We start from the raw sequence: 20620 nt of genomic DNA on the forward strand, positions 1-20620 counted from the left end.
GGGCAGGGAGTGGGACAGTCTCCTTGTCAAGGTAACTCCCATTTTGTCCAAGACAATTCTACAGTAGAGGGAAGAAGCTATAAGATATTAGCCAACACTCACAGAACCTGAGATGGGTGCACCAGCTAGTGAAGTGTATTTGTACGGAATTCCAATGGGGAAAGCATATGATACCTAAGATTGGCTTTAAAATATTCCAATACAGAAAAAAGAAGGAAGGAAGAAATTGAGAAGGGATGGAAAGAGAGAGGGAGGAAAAGGAAAGAGAGAAGGGAAAGGAAGAAGGGAAGTGAAGAGAAAGGTTACCAGTAGGGGTAAATAGATAAAACAAGAGCAGTCAAAAATTTGCAGTCCTTGAAGTAAAGTGAATGGTAAATAGGAGTTTACTATGCTATTTTTTTGAGTGCTACTTAAAATTTTAATACTGAAAGTTTTCTCATTTTCTTTTTAAGTCAGTCTCTCCAGCATTTCCTATGTACACAATTTTGGGCAAGATACTTAGCATTTCTGTGGAGCAATTTCCTCATCTGTAGAATGAAGATCATAGTAGTAAATTATCTCAATGGGTTATTTTTGGAAATGCCTGATTTAAACACATGTAAAGTGTTTGGGATAGGTCCTGACATAAAGTAAGCACTTTGTTATTATTGTTGTTTTTTTAAAAGCCTGTCCCACACAGCCCTTTAAGCAGAACTATGAACTTGTCTGATAAGAGAAAAATTCTCAGGTCAATTTCTGCATCCACTAGGTATGCTGCACATTAAGTTTTAGAGTCATAGCTATCTGGACAATCTGCTTATTAACATGGAGAGAAGACATTGTCTTGGACATCTGATGATGATATACCATCTCTTGAACTTGAGATAGTCGAAGACTCCAGCAGGGTAGGGGAAGTAGCAATCAACACTGTGTGGCTTTCCTTTCCTTTATATTTATAAATCCCCAAGACTTGTGATAAATCTAAGAGGCATGAAAAGATTGGTCTAAGAGTTCTTCTTGCCTTTCCCAAGACAGAAGAATTGGAGGAATTTTTTCCAGTGTGAATGTGATGCAGTCTTCATCAGTACAACCTGCATGTGTTACTAGTGCTTTTGGAATTAGTTTGTTGGCTTTCTTGGCTTAGCAAGAAGACTGTGCTAGACTGGCCTCAATACAGATTCAGGGTAAGAGCAGAGATCGACAAAGAGGCCAAGTTATATTTAAATTACATAAGGGCCTTGATCCAAATTGCCATATTATTACTGGAAAAATAGATTATTTATATTCCTCTCCCAATAATGTGTTAAGATTTCCATTTAAAAATATGCTCACCAGCACTGTGATTTGTCCATTTTTCATCTTTACTCCCTCGATAGGCATATAACCATCTTCCTTTTTATTGAAAAAAAAGACATCACATCTGTATATATTCCTTTAACTCTCTCTCTCTCTCTCTCTCTCTCTTTTATAGCTACAAGGCTATCTACAATTATGCCTCTCTTTATCTCCTTCCCTTAAGCCTTAGAAATTGTTGGTATCCCTTCTCCTTCTGTTTATGATATGATTCCTATACCCATGCATTTTCTTCTGGAACTTGCTACATTAGTTTTATACTCTCAATGGTAACTTTACCTTTTCCTTCTCACTATTACTTCCTTTATGCCTGAAACACAAATGAGTCTCTACGATCTTAAAATTATTTTTTCTTGATCCTGCATTTACCCTCATCTTGCCACCTCTTTTGTTTCTTTCCTTATCCAAAGTTCATTAAAAAGTAGAATTGAATTACTGAACTAAGACTTCTATGTGTAATTCCTCACTATTGGTATCTTGGAAAAAATTTCCAAATACCTCCCTCCCCCAGTTCATAATTCTAATAGCCACCTTCCAGTTCATGTCATATTTCATTTCCAGATTATTTGGCAACAATGGCACTTTTCTTCCTTTACTTTTCTTTTTTTTTTCAGGTTTATTTATTTATTTTGAGAGAGAGAGAGCATGTATGAGCAGGGGAGGTGCTGAGAGAGAGAGAGAGAGAGAGAGAGAGAGAGAGAATCCTAAGCAGGCTTCCGCTGTCAGCACGGAGTCCCATGTGGGGCTCCAATTCACAAACTGTCAGATCATGACCTGAGCCAAAATCAAGAAGTGGTCCCTTAATGAACTGAGTTACCCAGGCACCCTTATCTTTTCTTAAACCTGCTCTCCATTGGTTTTTGTGCTAGAAATTGTTTTATTTTCTGCTTTTCGGTTTTTGTCATCAAATATTCATCACCACTCCTTTTTATTCTTTTCCCTGTATTGCTGCAGCTGGAAACTCCAGAAACTGTATTTCCCAAATTCCCTTCCCACCAGAGTTCTGAAGTGATTTACATTCTGATAAAGAGAATTTGTTCAAGATTGGAAAGACAGAAAAGAAGCAAAATTCAATGATTCTTCTTCTGAAATCAGTAGGTATATGCAAAGGCTTCTGCAAACATGTGGATACCTGTGATTATTGCAGCAATTCTCTGTGGTTCCTGACCCAAGCAGCAGTAGAAACTTCCTGTTTCCCTGAGGTAGTGGTCTTCTCTGACTTTCCCCTTTTCAAAAGTTTTGTATGCACCTGAGTCCTCCTAAAATATCTCTACCTTATTGTCACAATCAGAGGTGTTTATGTTGTTCTGACCAAAGCCTTACTAGTCAGCTCCCATGAAAAGTGTTTGGTATTCATTTTGATCCTCCTCCTATGTTTCAGCCCATTCATTCTGTCTCCTTTGCAGGGTTCACTCTTTACATGTTTTTGATCATGGGTGTTCTTCTTATTCTATATGATCTCTCTAGTCACTATCTTACTCTATACCATCTCACCTCCCCCTTCTCTATATTGTATTCTAAAGCTCCAGACTCATGTAAAATAATGATCATATTTATCAACTTTGCCTTGAGGTAAGGGATGATTCTACAATTTCAATAGCTTATAACAAGCAACAAATGTTTATCAGTCACTTGGATTTCATGTCAACTGTGGGTCATTATTGAATTGGATGTGAGTCTGAGCCCCTAGTTGAGATATGCTGTTGTCATATGGTTTTCAAAGCTTCTGCTTAGATGTGGTACATATCACATACATGTCACCTGACCAAGCATAACATGAATGGAGGAGCTATGTATTTTCTTCCCATGGAGGCACCACAGCTCACAATTGTAATTGCAGCAATTATAGGAATATAAAATCTTCCTACAAAGATGAGGAAATGCATATCTAGGGACCATAATTCAACTTGCTGCAATATTGCTACTACAAATACTATTGATAAAAATAGCTATAATATGTAGCACTCCCACTATGGAAATCTTCAGAATACTTTTTATGTATTACTTCATCTAATATATACAAAAAAGATAAAAAGATAACAAAAAATCATGACTTTCTTGCCATTTTCTTCTTAGTTTCTTGCATTTCAACTGTGAAGTATAATTGATATGAAGAAGCAACTGGGTGTTGGTAAAGCCTGGGGCTTTATTGAGATCTGTGGCAAATCTCTAGTTGTCTGTTATTATCATTCTCCTCTTTCCATGTAATAAAGTTTTAAGTGGCTATATATTTGCCCAAGTAAAGGTTATAGTTTCCAGATATCTTGCAGTTAAGCGTGGCCACATGACAGAGTTTTGTCTAAGGAGATGTAAAAAAACAAGTACTCTGTGTCTTGTACTAAAAATAATTGGGCAGAGGCTCCCCTGTCCACTGGTTGGGAACTGGCAAGCATTGGAGCATCTTCCCTGAGTTATATGTAGAAGTCCAAGCCATGAGTTGGATATGGCAGAAATGACTACAAGGCCAAGACTGCCTGTTTAATTTCTGGACTGTTTACATTAGCAGGGAATAAACTATTATCTTATTGGATCCTCTTTGTCCTTTCATCATAGTAGCCTAGCTTGCAGCCTAAGTAATATGGGCTTTAGTGGAGAACATTAGTGTGGAGTATTTCTCCTTCCTCTATTCCTTCTCACCCTGTTGGTGGGCATCCTATTAGGAGACTGGCATTCAGAATGAGTGCACCCAGGAGGGAAAGGTTGACAATGACCACACATGGGCATGTTGGGTCTCTAAATTAGTGCACAACCAGACTCCTATTCTCCTTTATCCTGATTTTTTTTCTTACCCTTTTGAATGAATTTATAAAAGTCAGAGAAGCATATATTAATCCTGGCATAGTTTTAATTTTTAGAAGTCTTTAGAAATGTTAACAAAATAAAAATAAATAGAAGAATATTTTGTAAAAAAGGCATCTGGCTACAAATGTGGTCCATTTAATCGTAGGAGAAAATTGATAACAAAGCTTTTTAATTATTTGCTTAAGACTCCAATGCTCATGTTATTAGGAAGTCCAGGGTCTCTTTCTTAAGGCTTCCTCCCCTTATGTATTGTCCAAAACCCCAGGCAGAAGAGAGAAATAGAGTGTGACCAGTCCCCTGAGAGGACCCACATTAGGTTTGCCATTGTCCCCACTGCCACTTAAACTGGTTCTTTAAACATTTTCCTGCGCAGACTGGAGCATCACTGCCCTCTGTTGGCTGCCCTCAGTTATGTAGTTCCCATCACAGGCTTGGGAAGAGGAGGAGGGTTGCACCATGCTTAATGCCCCAAGGTGAGAACCCAGGCTCAGCTATTGGGACCAATGTATACAACCAAATGAGGTCATTTGATGTTGAGACAATGGTCACATGCATCTGCTCCAAGGAGATTTTCTGCACTTACCCATGTCAAGGGGAAATTGAAAATGCATCTTAATGTTAAATAAATGAATTAATGTTAAAAAAAAAAAAAACTTTCAAAAACTCCTAGAAGTATACATGTCAAAATATTTGTTGTGTCTGCATGTTGAACTTGTGGTTGATTTGGTGTTTGATTTTCTATATATTTTCAATGAAATGAATTACTTTTATAACCAGGTATTTAATGCTATGAATTTTTTAAAAAGAATAATTAGAAATAACCATTAAAAAAAGTTATTTGGGGCAGTGGTTGGACACATAAGGAAATGTAGAGGATACAGGGCAAATATTCACCCCATAAACTATAGTCAGATATACTCAGAGAGAAAAATCAAAAAAGATTTGGTTCCCTGGAGTAGAAGCCAAGATTCCATAGGCTAATATGAACATTTCAACAAAATCTTTGAGAAATTGCTGGAGGCACAGTGCATGCTATCATGAGTGTGAAAGGTTTCCAGAAGTTGTAGTCATAGGAGGACCCCATATACTTGCAGGGTTTCCCTCAGGAGCCCTGTCAGGTTCTCACAGGAGAAATCTAAGAAAACCTCAACATGGAATTGCCAGGGGGAGAGAAAGAGTATCCACTGAGAAAACCTCCCAAACTTTCTCCCCAATAACAGTCAATTCTGATATTTTATCTCATCTGGAGGAAGGGAAATCTGCCCTAATCCAGCCCTATCCAGGTTTCTGGTCTCATGTAATGGAGATGGGTGGGGCAAAGCCATATTAAGAAGGAATAAGTAAGCCATAGTTAAGAAGGGATAGAGGAAATAGTCTGGAAATTCTGTACCTAGAGAAGGTTGGGGTGCTAGAGTGGGAGGAAACAGACAGGCAAGGGACGAAAGCTAGAATGAACCATGGTACATATGTACTAGATTAGAATTAGAGCTCTGTGTGCTACAGGGCCTAGAAGTTATGAAACCCCTGTAGCAATGAGCACACCCATCATTGGTCTCTAACACCTGGCAAGGATTTAGCCCCACCCTTTCTTATCCTGGGATCCATGAATATAGTCTATCTCCTAGGTTTCTTGAAAGTGTTGTTCACTTTTCTTTTACTAATGGCTATATTATTTTTCTGTTGCCTCCATTGTGTTTTTAAATATTCTAAAATATATGTTAGAAAGCATGATGAAATACAGAGTGAAAGGGTGGCAAGTGAAAGCTTTTAATTTCTAGACTCTTGTTTGTGAATGACAGAAATCTAACTGAAACCAGCTTAAGGAAAATAGGTGTACACATGGCTCATGTACCTGGGAGGTGTAAGGGCTTAGGCTCAGGCTAAGGCTGATGCATGTTATCAGGGCACTTTCTGTCTCAGCTCTGCTTTCCTTTAGAGATTCTCTGTGAAGTGAGGAAACTGGCCCTCAGCAAACCTAGGCCTAGAGTCTGTGGAGCTTTTCAACAGTCAACTGATGCTTTTGGATCATGAATTTTCCTCTGGTAATGGAGGCAAGGCCCTTTCCTAGGTAGTCCTATCAGTTTCATATGGATGGAGAAAACCACTTCCCAAAGCAAGGACATATATCAGCGGGGAAAATTAACATGTCTATGGCACAGACTGGGATGGAAGACATTGAAAGTTATATCAATAGATAAAATTCTAAATTGAACAGAAAAAAAATCATAAAAGTGGTGAATTGAGGGAATCACAATTCATACATATATATATAGTATATCTATGAATTGGAGGACAAATATTATGTAATATTTGGGTGGTTATTTAGTCTGCCTATATAAGACTTATTAAATCATTAAAACCAATCTGTATTCTAGGTGTCTTTTTTCCCCTTAATCATTAGAGAAATATTTTCTTTTTTTTAAAGTTTATTTCTTTGTTTGTTTATTTATTTATTTATGTTTTGAGAGAGAGAGAGAGAGAGAGAGAGAGAGAGAGACGGCGCAAGTGGGGGAGGGGCAGAGAGAGAGAGAGAGAGACCCACGCAGGATCCACACTGTCAGCACAGAACATGACATGGGACTAAAACTCATGAACTGTGAGATTATGGCCTGAGCCAAAATCAAAAGTCAGGCGCTTAAACTGACAGCCTCCCGGGTGCCCCAGAAACATTTTATTTCTATATTAAAGAGGACTCTACATTATATTTAGGACTGTTTGCTATAGCTATTTAAGACATGCTTTACTATGGCAAACTTTCGCAGGTATTCATGCTAAGCCATCCATCCAAAAAACAGAGCTTGGCTGTACTTGCTATTTAACTTTTTTTTTTCTGGTTCATTTGCTATATTTACGGAGGATGAAAAAGAAAGTCTCAAGTCCTTTTTCCACCTTGTAGTCTAGCTATGTATCACTAAAAAGTGGATTTTCAAGATGTGATCATATTTTAATGGGTTTGTAGTATAGTAAAAAAGAGAAGTGGCAACCATGCAGTTATTCTTTTAGTTAATAAACCATTTTGGAATAGCAGAAATATAATAAATAAAAAAGCAAATTATATTATACATAAGAGGGAAATGGGAATAGAGGTAAAGAAAACTTGCCTTTAATTTTCTGAATGATTAAATTTTTGACTTTATGAAAATTCTCTGATTTTTTTAAATACAACACATCTTTTAGACAGAAAGAAACCCTTTGAGCTACTTGAAGTGTTGATATTTTGAAAGAAAATTAATCAATAGTAATAACAATAGTGATAATAAACAGTTGTAGTAGCAATAACATTTAAAAAAATAGTATCCTTATTATTCAGACATAGGAAACAATTTCTGAATGAAGACAGAAAACTCAACGCATCAATCAAACATAGAAATATGTGTATTAATGTTAGATGTTAAAAGGATAGTTTTTGTGTAGATAACTGTTTCAGTCTTTAATTCTTTCATGGGTGTTTATAATTCTTTTATTTTTTGTTGAAGGCAAATTTCCTGCTTGAATTAGTAAAAATAGACTGAAAGTTAGTACAAACAACACTAAAATCTCAGTGTCTTAATGCAGTAAAAGTTTATTTCTCACACTCAAAGTCTAAAGCAGATGTTTGGGGTGTATTGGCTCTCCTTTAAGAAGAAAGTCAAGGACTTCAAGCAAGTCTTTTCATTTAGTGGCTCCTCCGTGGTGGGAACAGGGATTTGACTTCCAGGAATGCACATTTATTCTGGGTATGGATCTGCTTTACTTGCCAGCAATGCTTTGGCCAGAAGGCACTATTCATAGACTCGCGGAATGCTTAAATTCACCATCTTGAAATCTCACATAACATTGTTTTACAGCAAAAGAAGTGTGGCAGAATGGCATTCATTGGTCTTTCCATATATGTCCCTGACTGGGATACTTTCCTACAGCATACAATGTATGTTTTGAACACACATGGTGCTGTTTCTCTCAAGGTCAGAATGTATGGCTTCAAGAACCAAGAGGAAGGAATATAAATAGCTCCTCTGACTATTACACCTAATTATTCATTTCTAAAAACTTTCTTCCCATCTTTGAAACTTTGGACTTTTCTGATTCTTTTAGCAATATCAGTTCCCAAGGTACTAAGGAATGTTACCATCAGGATATGTGGCCATTTTTCCATTGAATTGAAAGTTGAGACCACCATATGGCAATTTTGAGTTTTTCATATCACTGAATTAATTGTAAAAGACAAGGATACTTTATTGGGTGAAGCGATCGATCCTAATTATCAAGAAGAAATTAGCCTGCTGCTATACACTGGGCACAGAGAGGAGTATATTGGAACTAAGTGGATTCTCTGGATTACTTCTTAGCACATACATCTTTAATAGTAAAAATTAATGGAAAACTACAGAAGTGCAATAAAGATAGAATTACTGAGACATTAGATTCTTCAGGAATAAAGATTTGAGTCACTCTATCAGCTTAATAACCATAACAAGCAGAGATACTGGCTGAGGTCAGAGGAACATGCAGCAGATAATGGAAGAAGTTGTAATTATAAACTTTTTTTCTGACTAGTTACAGAAACAATGACTCTAGTAATAAGTGTTGCATACAGTATTTCCCCTTTTTCCTCCTTATGTTCTTATTATAAATAAGGATTGGTGATGATGGCTAGTGCTTTTACTTTTGTGCTAGTTATAAAGTATCCAAGGTAGTGTTATGATTGGAGCAGCAGAGGAACTAACTTAACCAATAAATCATTAGGGTGATGTTGACATTCTTGAGTGTGTCTTCTCTTCTGGAGGAGATGATTAGAATATTTTCATTGGGATAAATGTGGAAGCATGAAGTTCTTGCTAAAGAAATTGAAAAATGTGAGGAGGGTTGTGTACAGTACTGAAATGACAAAGGTAAGAAGTGTTCTGGGTATTGTTTCTGCTCTAAATCCAGCCTTCCATAGTGTCTTCTGTATTTCTAGGGCTAGGATAGGTTACATTCTTCTTCTTCTTCTTCTTCTTCTTCTTCTTCTTCTTCTTCTTCTTCTTCTTCTTCTTTATTGTTTATTTAGTTTTTTGAGAGAAAGAGAGAATGAGTGAGGGAGGGACAGAGAGAGAGGGAGGCAGAGGATCTAACGCAGGCCCTGCGCTGACAGCAGAGAGCCTGATGTGGGGCTCAAACTCACGAAGTGCTAGATCATGACCTGAGACAAAAATCAAACGCTTAACCGACTGAGCCACCCAAGTACCCTGGATAGGTTACATTTCCGAGACACCAATTCATTTCTGCTAATAGGCAGTACTAAAGGAGTTTTGGAAAGTGGAAAAGAAGAGAAGAGACTTTCTTTCATCCTGCAGCATGGTTTGAGCAGCCCTAATCAGACACCTTTTCAAATATGTTTTGTTACCCCCAAACCTGGACTTGTGCTTTCTCAGAGGTGTCAGCTGCAGCCAACTGTGTGTCTTGTTAAGAGGTCAGAGTACCATCTCCTGGAATCCCTCCTCTGTGCTCCCGAATTACAATCAGTACCTGGGAGACACCTAGTAATAAAGAGTCTGATTTCATTTTTTGATATTTGATTTCTGACATTTTTTTAAGCCTCACCCTCCCTTTCCCATTTGGCCCCACATTTGAACAAGCTAACAAGAAACCCCAACTGTGCCTCTTCTTTGGCAGCAGCGAGCAATTCGAACCTTGCAAATTGCCAACCCATGCACAAAAACTTTTACCTTTTAGTCCCAATATAGGAGCCACTATGAGGGTCCAACCCACTCTGTCTGCCTCACTAAAGTCAGCATGGACCTACTTGTGAATGCTGTTCTTTCCCAGGAGTCTTTGTGTCAATAATAAACTTTTTCTCAAATTTTCTTGTTGTGTGGAGTGTCATCAGCCTCTATGTTTTACCTATAATTGGGAAGGGGTCTATCCCACCTACATCCTCCTCACAGGACTGAGAGCCAAGTTACATACGGTCACTCTCTGAGTTCCTAGGTTTTGGTTACTCATCTTTTCCCTTTTGATTCCCTACTGTATTTGTCATTATTACTACATAACAAATTACCCAGAAACTAGTGCCTTACAGCAAACATATATTATTTCACAGTTTCTGAGGATTAGCAATGTGGACACAGATGGATGCCTCTGGATCCAAGTCTCTCATGAGGTTGCATTCAAACTGCTGACAGGCACTGTAGTCTCACCTGAAGGCTTAACGGGGAGGAGGAGAAATCCGTTTCCAAGCTCTCCTATATGGCTGTTGGCAGGCTACACATCTTTGCCACATGAACTTTCATCTCTTTTATCTCCAAAGCACTGCTTCATGACTTGTCAGCCGGCTTTCCCCAGGTGAGTAATCCAAGAGAGAACGAAAGCAAGCATGCCAAGAGAGAAGCCATAGTATCTTTATATCCTAAACTTGGAAGTCACATCTCGTTATTTCTGCTTTATCCTTTTCACTGTAAGTATCACTAAGTCCAGCCCATTTTCAAAGGGAAGATATTGCATAGGGCACGGATACCAGGAGGTGGAGTCATGGAGCCTATTTTGTAAGCTCTACCACACCCAGCTCTAGAACGGTAGTTGTTGCCTGCAGTTACTTCTGAGTTACCTGAATGTTCCCTTTCTGCTTCTTCAGCTTCACAGATTACACACTGTATAATGACTGTCCTAATATTAAACCTCCTATCTTTGAATAATGTGGTTTATTTTTCCTAACTTGATACTGAGGGGTAGAGTACTTAAAGTCCTTTGGTGGAGCTTCTCCAACCACCCAGCACAACAACTAAAGAGATCATGGCATACTTGTGTCCACATTCCATTGGGCAGAACTCAGTCATATGATAAATATAACTGTAAGGGAGGCTGAAAATGTATGGAGTGTATAGATATTAGTGAGATTGGCAGTTTCTGTCACACTGCTTAATTTTCAAGAAGTCATACACACATTGTCAACATCTCCTAGATACCACTTTCTCAGCTAAGTAACTTTTTCTTTTTTTTTTTTAATTTTTTTTTTTAATGTTTATTTTTGAGACAGAGAGAGACAGAGCATGAACGGGGGAGGGGCAGAGAGAGAGGGAGACACAGAATCGGAAGCAGGCTCCAGGCTCTGAGCCATCAGCCCAGAGCCCGACGCGAGGCTCGAACTCACGGACCGCGAGATCATGACCTGAGCTGAAGTCGGACGCTTAACCGACTGAGCCACCCAGGCGCCCCTAAGTAACTTTTTCTACACAAATAAATGTAGAAAATCAAAACACTCTGTAAGCAGAGTAATTAGAATTTCTTTTTTTCTTTATTGTCATTAAGTTCCTCACAATGAGACCATTAACTTCCCCAAAAGCATTGGAAATAGCAGGACCATTATATAGGTAACAATTAAAGAAAGTATGTGGTTCAAAGGTATTTATGTAACAATGATTTTCTTTAAGCCATTATAGAATTAAATATTAGTATTTGCTACTATACCATATTTTTAGCAAAACCAGTGAGTTGTAGAAACTCTGAACAATTTATTAGCATAAAATACACTGTATTATATATATTATTGGGAACTTTATTTATTTATTTATTTATTTTTTAAATTTTTTTTTTCAACGTTTATTCATCTTTGGGACAGAGAGAGACAGAGCATGAACGGGGGAGGGGCAGAGAGAGAGGGAGACACAGAATCGGAAACAGGCTCCAGGCTCTGAGCCATCAGCCCAGAGCCCAACGCGGGGCTCGAACTCACCGACCGCGAGATCGTGACCTGGCTGAAGTCGGACGCTTAACCGACTGCGCCACCCAGGCGCCCCATATTATTGGGAACTTTAAAGTCATTAGAGAGAAATGAAAATGAATTTCAACTATTTTCAAATACTATAGTTCTTTATAGTCAAAACAGATATAGATAGAATTCATAGTTTAGCTTTCAGGAATTCTTCTCATAGTAAACTTCAAGACTTTTGGAGTTATGACAGGGAGATTATTCAACTACAGAATAAGTTTCCTAACTTTATCTTTTTATACCTAACATATACTATTTAGTATTTGTTTTCTTTTTTAAAAATTAATTTTCAGGGGCACCTGGGTGACTTAGTCAGTAAAGCCTCAGACTTTAGCTCAGGGCATAACTTCATGGTTTCGTGGGTTTGAGCCCAGCATCGGGCTCTGTGCTGATGGCAGCAGGGCCTACTTGGGATTCTCTCTCTCTCCCTCTCTCTCTGCTCCTTCCCCACGTGTGCTCACAGGTGTTCTCTCTCTCTCTCTCTCTCTCTCAAAAAAATGAATAAACTTAAAAAAAAACTAAAAATTAATTTTCAGGAGCACTTGGCTGGCTCAGTCAGAAGAGCACACAACTCTTGACCTTGGGGTCACGACTTCAAGCTCTAGGTTAGGTTACTTAAAAAATTAAAAAAATAAATTAATTTTCAAATAGGTAATATATTTATACGGAAAGGAAAACAACAACAAAAAAATGCAACGAAGTCTCTTTTGCACCTGTTTCTCAGTCCAATGAATACATTTGACTACTCCTTTACTGTGAGTAACTACTGTTAGTTTCTTATGTTCCCCTCAAGAATTTATGAATGTATAAATGAATATAAACATATTTCTTCTTTGCAAGTACAATATTTTGCACATTGTTTTTTTTTCTACTTTGTGTATCTTGCATTTCCCAAAACTGTTTACAGAAAAGTTCATTCAATTCCTCCCCCCTCCCTGACAACTACAGTTGCATACAGTACATTCTATTGGATGAATGTACTATAATTAATGTAACTAGTCTCCTACAGATGGACTTTTAGGTTATTTCCAAACTTTTGTTGTTACAATGAATAATGTTGTACATGTGTTATTTCTACAGAAATCAATTCCCAAAAGTAATTTGCTGGTTCCAGAAGAGTGTAATTTTGGTGTTTTAATTTTGTTACTAAATTGCTCTCTGTAGGGGGTTATAATAACTTATACTCCAATCAGAAATGTATGAAAGGGCTTATTTTCTACAATTGTTTATGTTTCCAATGAAAATTTTAATTAACCCGAGAATCTGTAGTTGTGACATTGTCCAAAACCGAAACCATAAAGAGATCATTCTTCAACCCACTTCAAATGTCTAAAAAAGATCAGTGCTATAGATATGAATAATTTCAAATAAACCTCTTCTAAAATACGTAAGATTTCATAAGTACATATAGATTCATAAGTACATATGTGTTGTTGCTGTTGACAGAGAAGAACAAGGATCTGTATCTTTAAGATTGTCCTCCCTTATTGAGCCGGATTAGCTAGGAATCTTGTAACATAATGTTCTCAGCTAACACTCAGTTTTGGCTTGAGAATCTCACTTCAGCTTTGCTATAGTCGTTAGTAGCATTCCTGAAATTAGTTTTCAAAACTAAATTTTGTTGAGGCTGTTTATTGCTCCTATTACTCAGTGATTTAGCAACAGGTAACGTAACAGTATTTGGAATGTGGCAAGAAACCTTTACTACACTGGAGTTTTAAGTTAGAACAATGTTGACTTTCACAATGCAATCAGTCCCTTCCAATAATAATCTTATATGAAATAAGAAATTTCTTAATTAGAAATCATATTAGCACACGAAAGTTTAATTCAGTTGTGTCAAAGAAACTTGTAATGTCATCAATTGATACAATTATAACCTGTTATATTCTATCTATAAAAACCTTAAAAAGCAGGTCACTCTGCTTTACGTTATTAACATTAATAATGATGGAATAAGAATTTTAAAAGCAAACACTTATTAGTCAAAATATACTTTTGGATAAATTCACAAAATGCTCAAAAGCCCGTGAGCCAAGGTTTAGTTCACAAAGTGCCAGGAGTCCTACTAAAAAATGCATTCAAGTAGATTCTGGTGATTGAGGTGTTAATGGGCATACAAAACCAGGTGGTGAGTTTTTGTCTCTACCTAAAATGAATGGAATTATCTTCTCAGACCAAAACATTTCAGGCAAGGTAAGCTTTTTTATCTGAACTGACCAGATCTTTTTGGTTTCAGCTTTAGTTTGTATCTCCTATTTGCCTAAAGCAAGTCACAAGCATTCACATGACAGCCAAAAGTTCAAAGGTTCCCCTTAGAAAAAACTTCCTAATCTCTTTGTTTATTTTCTGGGCTTTGGTTTTGTTTTCTTGCTCCTTTTAGTTTAAGGGCTTCACACCATTTAAGATTTCATCTCTTTTTTTCATTAATAAAGGTTTAATGAAAATCTGTTGGACTCAGCCTTAAAGCTTAGCAAAACTGAAACAAAGAAAGTGGGATTCTTATCTTAGGGTTTTCCCCAATTCTGCAAAAATTAATCCCCTCAAATATTTTGCTGGTGTTTTTCCCTGAAAGAGGCACCTCCAAATTTTTTACCCGGCAGGAGACCTCCTAGGAATTCATTTTAAGAATCTGATAAAGGTTTTTTTTTTTTTTTTCTCTCCTCTTTTCTTTCTTTTGTTTGTATTTGAAAGGCTGGGTGGTAAAGCAAGATACCCATTTTTCTTGATCTGATAGAGAAAACTTTCCTCTAGTCTTCCGTGCTTCCAGTAATTAGGGAATAGAACTCTTTCTGATTTCTATTCCATTCTCTTTTTCAGTCTATTTTCTTGTTTGTCTAGAACAACTTCTGATTTCACATCTGCCAATTTACCCTTGCTCTCATTAAAACTTCAACTGAAAAACCTTTCTTTCAGAAAGTTTGACCTTACTTAGAGAGGCCTAGCTAAAATTCCTTCCATGCCTTAGTATTAATTAAAACCACGTTTCCCCTGGGTAGGTTCATTGTATAAAAATGATATAATAAAAGTGGATAAAAAGAAATACATTAAAAGCAGAAACAAAGGGAAGGGAGAACAGAACTGGGAGAAATGATTACTTGTTTTGCAGTCTTTAACTGTATGCTCATTGTGGATGGATACTCATGTAATAAATAACTAGCTTAGCTTTTATTTTCAAGTTCTCTTCTCAAATCTTTATTCAGATTCCTTTCTTCCAAAATTGACAGTACAGAGGGAACATCATACAGTTATTAAAACTAAGCAGAATGCATCCATCTGGCATGTCTTTCAGGAATCCAGCCCACTAAGTTTTGCTATGGGTTTGATGACTCAACCCACTAAGATGCAGCACAAGGAAGAATTTCCTCATTTTGCAGAACTGCCAAATCTCATTCATTGGAGCGAAGTCTCCTCATTTGGGGCTCATTTTGAGACAGTTGTTTATCTGTTTAAATATTTTTTAAAAATCTCCCTCAGCAGAGGGAGTTTGTCATGATTTTCTAAATAGCAAGTAAATATACTCCTCCTCCATTCCTCATGAAGCTTCAGATGTCTGGTCACTGCACCTAGTTTTCCTCCCCCCTCCCCCTTTTTTCCTTTTCTTTTCCTTTTTCCACCTCAGCTACATCTATTGACTTCACTTATTTTTTTAGAGGCACCAATTTATTTCCTTCCATTGAGGCATTTGTGTAATTTACCCCACTTGCAAAAAGTCCTTGCTTTATTTTTGAATCCTTCCTTGTAAAGCTGCTCATCTAGGCTCGTCTTCACTTAACCCCACTTTATTTTTAAATCCTAATAATTAACGTTTACTACAGGCACTATGCCAAGTACCCTCCAAGCATTTTCTGTCCGGAGGGAGGCACTTTTATTATCCTGTTTGACAGATGAGAAACAAAGGCAAGGGATTCAAGTAACTTGCACAAGGTCTGAGAGCTGCAAGTGAAGCTGAGCGTTATACACCATTCACTGGCTCCACAGGTAATGCACTTAAAGAAAAAAAATCTTTAATAAAAAGTTTTATTAGACACAAAGAGTATTTGTAAACTATTTACAAATTATAAAAGAAGCTCATATCTGCCCCACCTTGAGACAAGCTTTTCAGTTTTGTCCCCTTAAAAAAAATTCCTTTCCTATTTTTGAACCTCTTGCCATTTAACACGGCTCCTCGAGGCCCCTCTTCCCACTCCGCTCGGCAAACGTGTCTTTTATTATGACTCAGCCCAGCCCGCTCCTTGCCAAGCGGCTGACGCTCGCGGCGGAGGCGCCGGGGCCGCCGCTCGGGGGCGAGGGCTCGCGCCGCGGCTCGCGCGCTCTCCTCCCGCTTTACGGCTGCTGAAAACCCGGCCCGCGCTCGGCAGCCGTACCGCAGACGAGCCCGCGCCCGCGCCGCTCAGGTAAACGAAGTCTTTCTGTTTTCAAAGTTTTGCCAAAACCAGCTAGGCGCTCTGAGGCGGCGCGGTCTGGGCCGAGCCTTTCGGCCCTTTCTCCCGCCCAGACTGGCGCGGCTGTGGCGCTGGCCGCACCCCTGCGTGGGTCCCGGGACGCCGACCGGGCGTCAGGATCCGGGCGGAGGGGCGCCCGGGCGGCGGCAGGGCGGGGGCAACCCCGAGGGGCGGCGCGCGGGGCACCTGGCTCCGCCAGTCCCCCCGCCATTCGCTGGCTGAGGGAGCCCCCATCCCCGCCTCGAGGCCCCCGCCCACCTCTCGAAGCCGATTGTCTACGAGCGGAGCCTAGCAACTCCCGAGTGCCCTTTTCTGACACGTTCACACATGCACGCAAGCCGGCTGGGCTGTCCCACGCGACACCCTAGCGGGACGCAGGTAAAGACGAGCGGCGCTGCGGACCGGTGTTTTGGGGATGGCTCGCCCCGAGTGACGCCCCGCGTGTGGAATGCCGCTCCGGAGGACGCGCAGGACCTCTTTCTCGAGGAAGTTTATGAGAAAGTGTTGAAAGAGCAGCCTGTGATTAGCGCCTGCGCTGGCTTCTACCTTAGCGTCAGCCTTAGTACATGTTTGCCCTGCGGTCTCCTTCTTGCGTAGCTCCATCCTCTAGCCCCCCTGACCCCTTCGTTTTCCGAATTCTGTACTTTTCCCCCTTCCATCACCCCGTTTGTTGGGTGTCTCATCTTTTGGTGTCTGTGTTCTTTTGTTCCTCACTGTTAGAATAACAGGCACACGTACAGTATCATTTACTTTTCTATCCTCCCTTTGCTTCCTGTGACTTGTGCATCCTGAGAGGAGTAATAGATCCTGGACCTGCGCGTGAATGTCCTACTGCCTCACTTAGACATAACAGAAGACGTGGGTTTGTTAGAAACCGACCGTAGAAACCTAGATAGCGGTGCTACTTGTTGATGGACTACATCTTGACAACTATAAGCAGTTATGTCACAGGTTTCTGTGGTATTCACTCCATTGAGTTCAATCCAGTAACAGTTCTTTGAATGCCGGTCATGGATACTGGATGACGGGTTAAGAGAGAAACAAGATTCAGTTCTTGTCCTGCAGAGACTCCATATCCAGGAGAAGGGACCATGGTGAACACTGCAAAAGTGATACAAAGTGCTCTGGGTGAATGGTCAAAAAGGATTAAGGAAAGGATTGGGTTTTATGTTGGAGTGGGATTTTCTCCATTTCTTTAAAATCCCTTAAGAATTCTCAATAGGAAGAGGATATCTTTAACAGTAGTTTCAATTGGCAGTAATCTCTGATTTCAAGATTTCTGAGAAATAAGAAAGTAACTCCTCTTCACAAGAGTGATCTAATATATTCCTGGTACCATACAAAGAGTATTATGGACTTTTATTATAGGACTAACAAGGATGAAATGATCAATTTGTTACTTGCTTACAAAAGCATTATCAGATTTACATAGAGACATGAATACTTATTCATTTAGTCAACAAATATTTATCGAGTGCCCGATGTGTGCCAAGCATTGTTTTTGGCGCTGCAATAAAGCACTGCTTTCTTGGAATATACATTCTAGTATATTGCCTTCTTGGAATATACATTCTAGTGGAGGGAGACCGTATATACAATACATAGAAAAATATGTGATGGTACTATAGTAAGTGCCGTGGGGAAAGCGTGTGTGTGTGTGTTTAGTAGTTTAAAAAAGGATTGTAAGGGAAGACCTTCAGAGAAGGTGACCTTTCATTAGACTTGGAGTAGTTGAAGGAGTCAGCCATGTGATATTTGGGGCAAGAGCTTTCTAGGTCTACAGAACAAAATGGTGTGTTCAGAGATCCACAAAGAAGCCAGTGTGGGTTCAGTAGAGTGGAGGAAGGAGGGAAATAGGCTATATGGTCTTAAATGAAAGAGAGACTAGATTGTACTAATGGTCTAGTAAGCTATTGTAATGACTCTAGATTTTACTTGAAATGATATGGGAAGCCTTTGGAGTGTTTTCATCAGAACTAACAACTATTTAACACCATTACTGTGGCATAATGAGAACAGATTGAAAGAAGGCAAGGGGAGAAGCGGGGGGGGGGGGCAGTTAAGCTATTATAATAATCCATGTGACAGATGATAGTAGGTTAGACCAGGATGGTAACAGTGGAGGTGGTGAAAAGTTCAGATTCTGGATGTATTTTGATGGTACAATGCACAGGATTTGCTGACAGATTGGGTATGGAGTGTGAAAGCAAAAGAAATTTAGGAGAACTTAATTGCCTAAGCAACTGAAAATATAGAATTTCCATTTACTGAGATGGGAATAGAGCAGGAGAACGATATGGTAAGGATTAAGAATTTGGGTTTGAACGTGTTAAGGGTTGGATGCATGTTAAATATCCAAGTGGGGATGTCAAGCAGGCAGTCTGAAGGCCAGGCTAATGATAATTTATGATTCTTCAGCATATAACTGATTTTAAAAGTGAAGAGATTGGATACATTCATAAAAAAATGTGTGAGCTTAGAAAACTGAGGAGGACCAAGGACAGCATTGGGGCACTCACACATTATGAGTTGAGAAGGAATGATCAAAGGATTCTAAAAACTAGCTGCATACTTGGTAATAGGAAGAGCTGGAGAGTGTGGGCTCCTGGAAGCCAAATGAAGGAAGTGTTTGAAGAATTAGGGAGGGGACTGGTCACCTGTTTTAAAGATGAAGATTGACAATTGACTTAGCAAAGGAAATCATTGGTGATTTGATGATAGTTTCCATGGAGTGGTGGATGGTGAAAGCTAGTTTGGAACGTGATAGAGAAGAGAAAATTGAAGAGCATGATGGTATGCATCAAAAATCTTTGAAGATTTTTATTGAAAAGATAGGGAGAGAAATGGAGGATTTGTTGGAGGGCTGTATGATATAAAAAGAGTTTTAATGATGTGTGAAACAATGGTATGTTGTTATGCTAATGAGAAAGAGCCCAAAGACCTGGGAAATTGATGATGCAAGGAGAGAGAGGGATTGTTCTTATGTTGGAGAGGATGCAACAGTCGAGAGGTTATCTATTAGTAGGATGGACTATTTATCTATAGTAATAAGTGGAGGAGAACTGTGGACACAGATGCAGGTGGGAATGTGTGTGGATGTCCTCTTTGGATCTCTTCTCTTTTGTCATTGTGGTGAGTGGCAGTTGTGGTACATTAGAAATTTGTAGGAAATATTATCTTTTTTCCTCTTGGTTCATGGTATATTTGATGAGCACATACTTTAAGATTGTGAAAATTTCTTGAAGCAAAGAAATACGTGTTTGTTGAGGAAAGAAGAGGGAATTTCAGCCTTGGGTTCTGCTCGGGAGAAGACTTGGAAAGTAAGTTGAGATTCTAGAATAAAATTTAGCTACACATGAAAGAAGAAATAAGGTAAGCAAGATCATATCATGAAATCTGGGAAAGGCTACGATGAGGAAGGTAAAAACATTGAATTTTAGCTCTAGTGCCATTAGATAACTACAGTAAAGTTCTAAGAATATTATCATCACATCAAACAGATGGTTTAGTTTTTGAGTACCAAATGGAATCTGATGGAGAGCAGTGTTGCTGGTGGTGAATCCACTTATGGATAGGTGGTATCAGACCTAGAAAGAGATGTTAGCTAGAAGTAGACTTCAGGTTAGATTTTGAAATGATATAAATGAGGGGCGCCTGGGTGGCCTAGTCGGTTAAGCATCCGACTTCAGCTCAGGTCATGATCTCTCTGTGCTGACAGCTCAGAGCCTGGAGCCTGCTTCAGATTCAGTGTCTACCTCTCTCTCTCTGCACCTCCCCTGCTCACACTATCTCTCAAAAATAAATAAATGTTAAAAAAAAAAGAAAAAAAAAGAAAATGATATAAATGAGATATAAATGAGACTGGATTGGCAACAATTGGGTATAGGGAAAGATAGCATGTTGACAACCTTGCTTATGGATATTGAGCAGTTTGACAAGTTGGAGAGGATTGTTGGAATTGGAAATAGTATCTGTTTGAGATGACTCTCCTTTAGTTATTTAGGGACCATTTGTTTATTGAATTCTAATTATAAAATAGGATTCTGTATGAGGCAGGAGACAGTGATACCAAGATGCAAATGACATAATCCCTGCCTTCAAATTGCCATATCTACTAGAGACAAAAGCAAAAGAATGTACATTAATATTCTGAGAGACTTGCTAAATGTTTGAAGTTTAAAAAAATTTTATTATGGAAATTATCAGACACTCAAAAGTAGGGAGAATAGCATAATGAACCCCAGTGAATTTATCACCCTTTAAAATCTGTCAATTTTCTGGGGTGCCTGGGTGGCTCAGTCGGTTAAGTGTCAGA

General features: G+C 38.9%; 1 protein-coding gene across 3 annotated transcripts in view; it reads left to right on the forward strand.

Moving 5' to 3' along the window:
- Positions 1 to 16108: 16108 nt before the first annotated feature.
- NAALADL2 (N-acetylated alpha-linked acidic dipeptidase like 2) overlaps positions 16109 to 20620 on the forward strand; it is a 1363282-nt gene continuing 1358770 nt past the window's right edge. For 2 of the 3 annotated variants that reach the window (XM_086674748.1, XM_086674747.1), the window contains exon 1: positions 16109 to 16257. The gene's annotated coding sequence lies outside the window, so the exon portion shown is untranslated. Of the gene's footprint in view, positions 16258 to 16304; positions 16684 to 20620 lie in introns of those variants that run through there. The other variant, XM_086674749.1, reaches the window with a different exon arrangement.

The sequence above is a fragment of the Puma concolor genome, chromosome C2, assembly GCF_028749965.1.
Source record: "Puma concolor isolate L17-30 chromosome C2, mPumCon1.1.hap2, whole genome shotgun sequence".
NCBI classification, from domain to species: Eukaryota; Metazoa; Chordata; class Mammalia; order Carnivora; family Felidae; genus Puma; species Puma concolor.